Source organism: Monodon monoceros, unplaced genomic scaffold (assembly GCF_005190385.1).
Source record: "Monodon monoceros isolate NGI ecotype Baffin Bay Population unplaced genomic scaffold, NGI_Narwhal_1 Super_Scaffold_16, whole genome shotgun sequence".
NCBI classification, from domain to species: domain Eukaryota; kingdom Metazoa; phylum Chordata; class Mammalia; order Artiodactyla; family Monodontidae; genus Monodon; species Monodon monoceros.
In genome coordinates this window covers 31470821-31479927 of record NW_021703772.1, presented here as the reverse complement: position 1 = coordinate 31479927, position 9107 = coordinate 31470821, and the positions used below count along the sequence as shown (strand labels likewise).

General features: G+C 40.4%; 1 pseudogene; it reads right to left on the bottom strand.

Annotated features, from left to right (window-relative positions):
• Positions 1–3900: 3900 nt before the first annotated feature.
• LOC114897150 lies at positions 3901–4496 on the bottom strand (annotated as a pseudogene).
• Between the last annotated feature and the right edge of the window lie 4611 nt (positions 4497–9107).

Genomic DNA, 9107 nt, shown 5'->3' with positions numbered 1-9107 from the left:
TTTACATTCCCACCAGCAGTTTATGAGGGGTACTCTTCTTCCACATTCTCACCAACACTTGATATGGCCAATCTTTTTAACTTTAGACATTCTAATAGGTACAGAATTATATCTTGCTGTAGTTTTGATTTGCATTTCCCCGATGACTAATGATGTTCACCACTTTTTCATGTTCTTATCTGCCATCCATATACCTTCTTTGGTGAAGTGACTGTTCAAATATTTGCCAGTGTTTAATTTGGGTTGTTGGGTTTTATTTTTATCGTTGGTTTTATTCTGGATACAGGCTTTTATCAGATATACAATTTGTAAATATATTCACCTAGTCTGATTCTTCTCTTTTCATGCTCTTAGCACTATTTTTGGAAGAGCAGATATTCTTCATTTGGTGAAGTCATATATATATGTGTGTATGTGTATATATATATACATATATATATATATATAGGCATACACACACACACACACATATACGTGTGTGTGTGTCTTTTGGTGTCTTCTTTCCCTAATCAGTCTGTCAGTCTGCTAGAAGTTTACTATTTTATTACCTTCTGAAAATACAAATTTTGTCTTTCTTAATTTTTACCTGTTTTTCTGTTTTTGATTTCATTGATTTTTCTGTTCCCATGTTTACTGTTTCTTTTCATCTGCTCATTATACATTTCATTCGATTTTATTTTTCTATGTCTTAAGATGGATGCTGAGGTCATTGATTTTAGACCAAAGAGAAATGAAAGCATATGTGCATGCAAAGATTGTTATACAAATATTCATTTGATTTATTTTTATTTATTTATTTTTTGCTTTTGTTTTTGTTTTTTTTTGTTTTTGTTTTGCGGTACGCGGGCCTCTCACTGTTGTGGCTTCTCCCATTGTGGAGCACAGGCTCCGGACGTGCAGGCTCAGCAGCCATGGCTCACGGGCCCAGCCGCTCCGCACCATGTGGGATCTTCCCGGACCGGGGCACGAACCCGTGTCCTCTGCATCGGCAGGCGGACTCTCAACCACTGCGCCACCAGGGAAGCCCTGATTTATTTTTAATAGTCAAAATCTGGAAACTATTCAAATGCTCATCATCAGATAAATAAATACATAAATTGTGCTATATTTATGCAAGGGACTACTGCTCAGCAATAAAAAGAGGAGAAATATCATTATACAAACTATGTAGATACATCTGAAAATAATTATGCTAGTGAAAGAAACTAGAAAAAAAGGTGTAACACATGATTTTATCTATATAAAATCATAGAAAATGCAAAGTAAGCTATAGTGACACAAGTAGATTGAGTATTGCAAATACTCAATTGCCTGGGGATGGACATGGAAGAGTAGTAAAGAAGTATTCAAAAGGGGCGCCAGGAAACTTTTGACAATGATGGAAATGTTCATTAACTTAATTGGAATCAGTGTTTCATGGGTGTACATGTATTTTGAACCTGATCAAATTGTGTATTTTAAATATGTGTAGTTTATTGTATGTCTATTATATCTCAACAGAGCTTTTTAAAAAGACACCACTATAAAAATGATAGAGGCCACAGAAGAGGAGAAAATATTTACAATACTCATATTTGACTTGTACCCAGAATATATAAAATAACTCTTACAAGTTGATAATAAGGAGAGAAATACCCCAATAAAACAATGGGGAAAAGATTTCAACAGACATTTCATAAAGAAATATATATGAAGGGCCCATAAGCCTATGAAAAGAGGCTCAACAATATTAGTCATCAGGGAAATACAAATTAAAACCACAATGACATATCACTACATGCCCATTAAGATGGATAAAATTTTAAAAAGTGATAATGTAAAAACATTGGCAAGGATGCAAAGGAGCTGAAATTTTAATGCATTGCTGTAGTGAATGTAAAATAATAAAACCACTTTGGAAAATTATTTGACAGTTTTTTTAAAAAGTTAAACTTTTATGATCCCTAGGATCCAGCAATTTCTCTCCTCGGTGTGTACCCAAGAGAATTTAAAGCATACGTCCACATAATGTATGAATATTCATAGCAAATGTATTCAAAATAGATCAGAACTGAAAATCCCTCCTCTGCTCTGGGGACTCCAATTACATGTATATTTGATGCTTAAAGTTGCTTCCCCTCCACCTCAAGTGATGCTCTGCTCATTTTATTTTTCAATTTTTTTTTAACATCTTTATTGGAGTATAATTGCTTTACAATGGTGTGCTAGTTTTGGCTTTATTGTTTTTCAATTTTTAAAAAATTCTTTCTGGGTTTTATTTTAGATAGCTTCTATAGGTATGTCTTCAAGTTCACTAATCTTTTTTTCTCCAGTGTTTAATCTGCTGTATTTTTTAATATCAGATATTTTAGTTTTCATCTTTGGAAGATAATTTGGGTCACTTTATATCTTCTATGTGTCTAGTTTTCATGTGCAATCTTTCCTCTAGCCTCTTGAACTTATGGGATGCTATTGTAATAACCCTATTAATGTCTTATCTACTAATTCTATTATCTGTATACTTCTTCGATCAGTTTCTATTGACTGATTTTCATCCTCATTATGGGTCATACTTGACATCTTCCAAATGTTAATTCAGAATGTTAATTCTGTTCATTGCTGAATGGATGTCAGACATTGAGAATTTTACCTTTTTGTTTGCTGGATATTGTAGTATTTCTGTAAATATTTTTGAGCTTTGTTCTGGGATGCAGTTGAGTTACTTACAAACAGTATTATCCTTTCAGAACTTGCTTTTGAGCTTTGTTATCTGGTACTGAAGCAGGCTTTATTCTAGGGTACCTTTGTCTCAAAACTGAAGCTAAGCCTTCTGAGAACTCTACTCAATGCCACATGAATTATGAGGTTTTCTACTCTGCCTGCTGGGAATAGGAACTATTTCTGGCTTTGTGTGAGTTCCTGGTACTGTTCTTCTATTCTTTTCAGAGAGTTCTTTCCCCAGACCTGGATAGTTTCTTCACAAACCTGCACTGATCAGTACTTAGCTGAAGACTTGAGCAGGACCCTCTACAGGTCTCTTTTCTCTCCTCCAACTCTCTACCCTGCAAACTGTATCCACACAGACTCCATCAAAGTAATCTCCCTGGGATCCCATTCTCCGCTTCAGACAGCAACTCCCTCCAGGGGGCACATCAAGGCAAGTGTAGGGTTCACTGCATTTATTTCCCATCTCTCAGGGTTCACTGTCTTTCATTGTTTGTTGTCCAAATCTTAATAACTATTGTGCCATATATTTTATCCAGATTTTTTTAGTTGTTTTAGGAAGGAAGGTAAACCTAGTCCCTGTTATTTAGACATTGCTGGAAGCAGAAATCCCATCTAATTTTGCCCCGCTACTCAATGATGTCTTTCTTTTTCTTTTTCTTTAAAAATAATTTATTAGTTTTGGATCATAAAATATAGGGAAGACACAAGGGCAATGCCTGTGACCCCTTGGACCGTACTTCCCTTCCATAAACACCTTTTAGAACCCCAGACTCATGCTGCCCAAGCATCCCTCACATCCTCACAGCTGCAGAGTATAGTACTGACCATGTGGGACGCTTAAACAGACTCCCTGTAAGCGATGCAGGGGTCCCTTCCAATTAGGTCTTCCAGCTCACTTTTGCCAATATTGCAACACCACTGTTTGTTCCAACTGTCCATGTCCTAAAACTCTCATGAATGAATAGGTCACAGGCAAATTCTGCCTGCACAGCCCTTATAACTGTCTACTCTTTTAAAATGGCCTTTCTTAAACAGCAGTGACTAAGGTCGCTTCACTATACCCAGTCTTCTAAGCCCCAGACTGCCTGTGGGACCTGGATGGCAGTCCCTGGGGGTCCCCCACATCCTAGGGTGGCAATGGAGGAAGGGCAGGCCAGGCCAAGCATTAAGAATAAACAGTCAGTTTTATTGCGCTCAGACTAGGAATCCATGGGTCTTGAGGACCTCTGTGAACTTGTCAGTTTTCTTCTCTCTGTTCTTTTCGGCCTGCTTCCGTAGCCTCAGGAGCTGCTTCTTTTTCCGGTAGTGGATCTTGGCCTTCTCCTTTCTCTTCTCCTCCAGGGTGGCTGTTACTGCCTGGTACTTCCAGCCAACCTCACGAGCCAGTCGCCCTAGGTAGGCAAACTTCCGCACAGGCTTCAGACGCACAACCTTGAGGGCGGCAGGAACCACCATCCGCTGTTTCTTGTCATAGGGTGGCGGGATCCCATCAAACACCTTGAGGCGGTCCCGAGCGGCCTGGCCTCGCTTGGTCCTGTGGGACAGCATGCCTCGCACTGTCCGCCAGAAGATGCGGCTGGGGGCTCGGAAGTGGTAGGGGCCGCATCCGCTTGCAGAGGAAGGCCAGGTACTTCAACTTGTTTCTATGGAAATTTCCATAAATGCTGATGCCTTCACAGCTGCACGACCACCACCTTTCAACCCAGAAGCACCTGCTTGGCCATGATGGCCGCCTGGAGGCCCAGGAGATGGCCTCGGCCATCGAGCACCAGGACCTGCCCCTCCGCCATCTTCGGCAGCTGCCTGGGAAAGCACTCAGTGATGTCTTTCAATGGGCAGGAGTTTTTAATTTTCAGTAAGTCCGTTTTATTGACTTTTTTCCCATCATGCTAAGGACTACGAAGAATGCAACAGTAAGTAAGCAGAATACAGAGTCTGCTTTTCTTAGACGCTCTCAATCTTGTAAAGGAGTAGGAAGTTACAAGTAATACTTTGGGTCAGTTGAGATGAGTAGAGCCAGAGTTAAATATAGAAATGTCCAATAGCTTCTGGCTTGAAAATGGAAAGGGGTACTGGGTTTGGCAGCATAATAGCCTCCAGAGATGTCCAAGTCTTAGTTGTTGAAACTGAGTATATTACCTTACATGGCAAAGAGGATTTAGCACATGTGATTAAATATAATGATCTTGAGATGATCCTGGGTTATCTGGTTGTGCCCAATGTAATCACAAGGGTCCTTATAAGAGAAAGAGGGAGTCAGGAGGGTCAGAAAAGGAACCGTGACAATGGAAGCAGGTGTCAGAGTGGTGGGATTGCTGGAAGGGGCCACGAACCAAGGATTGAGGGCAACTTCTAGAAGCTGAAGAAGGGAAGGAAACATATTTCCCTCTAGAGTCTCCAGAAGCAAAGTAACTCTGCTGAAATCTTTATTTTTGTCCAGTGAGACCCATTTTGGACTGCTGAAATCCAGAATTATAAGATGCTAAGTTTGTGTTGCTTAAAACCAGTAATGCCGTAATTTGTCACAGAGGCGATAGGAAAATAATGCAGGTATTGAATTGAAGGGCTGCTTTTTCCTCTGGTCACAGCAGGGAGGTACCTGGCTGAGTAAATTTCTCTTATGGAGGCTTCCTCATACACAGGTGATCATTGCTTACCTGTTGCTGTATGAAGGACTAAATTCAAAATACCTGTCAGTTTCTGTCAGCCTCTGCTGCTGGAATAAATATTTGGACTCAAAATGATAGGTAGTTCTTAGGCAGGTGCTTGTAGCTACACTGGTTTCCCATGAATCAGAAGGAGTCCCTCACACTCTACCCTCACAGCCAAAGGGGATCTAAATCACGTAAGGACTGAGGGGAGGCAATGACTTTACAACACCTAGACTTGGAAATTTTATAATACTTTTAGCACTCAATGGAAGAGTCTTCTTCCCTTTGTAAAATTTAAGTCTATTCTTCAAGCTTCCTACTTATGTTCAGCAACACAGGCTTTGATATCCCTAAACAGAGGACTAGTTATATATGAGTCTTTTGGCCATATTTCTCTTCAGCTTGATTTCCCTTTTCTTGAAGTAATTTTCTAGTATTGATCCAGTGAAGTTCTTGTCGTGATGCCTGGATACCTTAGTGACCACTTGAGGTTAAGTCAAAGTGCCTCTTTAATAAAGAAAATTCCTTAATAACCAGCACAAGATGTCCATATAAAGACTACAAGCAAACTCGAGTCCTTTTCCCAGATAATTGCATTAGAGGGTTAGCAGCCAAGGAGATAGAATGCAGAGCGCAGAGCAGTCTCCTTCCTGTCCCTGGTGGGAACAAAGCCAAGGACACATGGTTGTCACTTTGGATTGCAAAACTCCTCCCTGTGTGTGGGGATGTACATGGACAAGCAATGAGCTGAATGTGCACAAGCGTTGCATTGGATGAGAACCCTGCTCCTGGCCAAATAGCAAATAGTAGGGTGCATTGTTGAGGCTAATCCCAACTCATTTGGCCTCTCTGTGAGCAATGAATAATGCTCCACAGCCTCATACGTCCAGGCATTGTGCTCTAAGTCCAGGCAAGGCTAGGAGGAGACAATGGGCTTAATGACTGTACTGCTCCACTTTTTTGGTGGGGGGGACGGGAGGAGGAACATTTCATAAGGTCCTTGTGGAACAAGCCAAGACAAGATTTCAAAACAGAACAGATAAGACAAGAAGATGTTCATGAGTGGAATTAGGTTTGCAGTGTCCTAAATTTGTTTGGTTATTTACCAGATGAATAATACTTTCAAATCAGACTGGTCCTACATAGAATCAAAACAGCTGTAAAAAAACAAAAAATTTAGATAACCAACTTTTCCTTCCTTGAGGACATGATATTGAGGAATTGGTTTGACTGACAATTTTCTCTATTTTTGTTTTAGTTTATTGAAAGAATTCACTTATTTCACTTATCTACGAAAGTTTCAATTTAGAAATGGGTTCAGGGGCTTCCCTGGTGGCGCAGTGGTTGGGAGTCCACCTGCCGATGCAGGGTACACGGGTTCGTGCCCCGGTCCGGGCACGTGCCGCGGAGTGGCTGGGCCCACGAGCCATGGCTGCTGAGCCTGCACGTCCAGAGCCTGTGCTCCACAACGGGAGAGGCCACAACAGTGAGAGGCCCACGTATCACAAAAAAAAAAAGAAAAGAAAAAAAGACATGGGTTCAGTATGCAGTTGTAATTTGTCCCTGCTTTAAACGCACACACACACCTTTCTTTCATCTCTTCTTTCCTTCTCCTGACCTGGGAGATTCTCAATATGGCAGAGGCTAAAACAATACTCTTAAAATTTAGTTGAAATTATTGTACTTTTTGTGCTATCATATGGCTCTCAGAATACTGATATCGAAGTCCACAAATAATAAGTGCTGGAGAGGATGTAGAGAAAAGGGAACCCGCCTACACTGTTGGTGGGAACGTAAATTGGTGCAGCCACTATGGAAAACAGTATAGAGGTCCCTCAAAAAAACAAAAATAGAGTTGCCATATGATCCAGCTATTCCACTCCTGGGCACACATCTGAAAAAAACTATAATTCAAAAAGATACATGCATCCCAATGTTCATAGCAGCACCAGTTACAATAGTCAAGACATGAAAACAACCTTAATGTCCATCAACAGATAAATGGATGAAAAAACTGTGGCATATGTATAACATATAGACACACTGGAATAGTACTCAGCCATAAAAAAAGAATGAAATAATGCCATTTGCGGCAATATGGATGGACCTAGAGATGATCATACTAAGTGAAGTAAGTCAGAGAAAGGACAAATACCATATGATATCACTTACATGTGGAATCTAAAATATGACACAAATGAACCTATCTGTGAAACAGAAAGAGATTCACAGACATAGAGAACAGACTTGTGGTTGCCAAGGGGGAGAGAGGGGAGAGGAAGGATGGATTGGGAGTTTGGGGTTAACAGATGCAAACTAGTATATACAGGATGGAAAAACAACAAGGTCCTACTGTACAGCACAGAGAACTACATTCAATATCCTATAATAAACCACAATGGAAAATAATATGAAAAAGAATGTGTATATATATGTACAACTGAATCACTTTGCTGTATAGCAGAAACACAACCTTATAAATCAACTATACTTCAATAAAATAAATTTTTTAAAAAGAATACTGATATCAGGTACTCCGTTTGTAGATTGCCAACGAAGTAGTATGTAGAGGTTGGAAATAGTGTTTGAAGAACTCTGGCTTGGAGATACACTGTTGGGCCAAAAATCTCTTAGAAGCCTGTTGGGCTGGAGGATGCAGCTGATTCCTGCAAGTTGTGGCATTCATGAGGCAGGTGAGAACACTTTTAAAGTAGAAGGAGTTCAAGGGAGTTTGGTCCCAAGCGTTAGATAATTAGGCAAAGATAATTTAATGTAGAAAAACTCTATGGACAAAATTAGTGAATCACTGAGTCGTGGAACAGGTGGTTTTTAGAACAATTTTGGCTTGAGGCTAGAAGGTCCAGGTAGAATGGGCCCTCTTTCCTTAATGGCTACAGAACTACAAAAGACATTACAGTCTTAAACTTGGAAATAAAACTGAAACATGGAATTATAAAATCTAAGCGAATTGCATGCAAGTGGCCCCAATGCTATTACTTTACGCAGCAAATGTATTATTTAGCACCTATAATGTGCAAGGCACCTGCTAGCAGTCTGAGTGCAGCAGTGGACAAGACAGGTGTGGTCCTTATCTTCAGTGGAGCTTAATATTTGGGGAGAAGACAAATGTGATAGGCCAAAGAGTGGCCCCCAAAATGTCTACATCCTAACAGTTGGACCTTGTAAATATGTTACCTTGCACAAAGGGACTTTGAAGGTATTATTAAGCTAAGGTTCTTGAGAAGGAAAAATGAGCTTGGATTATCCAGGTAGGCCCAAGGTAATCACCAGCATCCTTATAAGAGAGAGGCAGGAGGACCAGAGTCAAGAGAGACGTGATAAAAAGCAGAGTCGGGAGAGAGAGAAGGGGCCACAAGCCAAGGGATGTATGTGACCTTTAGCAGCTGGAAAAGGCAAAAAAAATGGATTTTCCCCTAAAGTTTCCAGAGGGAATGCAGCCCTGCTGACACCTTGATTTCAGCCCAGGGAAACCCTTTTTGGCTTTCTGACCTCCAGAAATGTAAGATAATAAACTTGTGTTATTTTAAGCCACTAAGTTTGTGGTAATTTGTTATAGCCACAATAGGAAAATAATACCAAAAAAAAAAAAATAGCAAGTAATCAGTCTAAACCCTGTTTCACAATCATTGTGATGGCACCATGAGGATTGAAAGCACAGGATGCCACTAGAAAGGGTGACAGAGTCTTGCTCTAAAACAGGACCAGAGCCCACCTCCCCTCCTGGAGGAG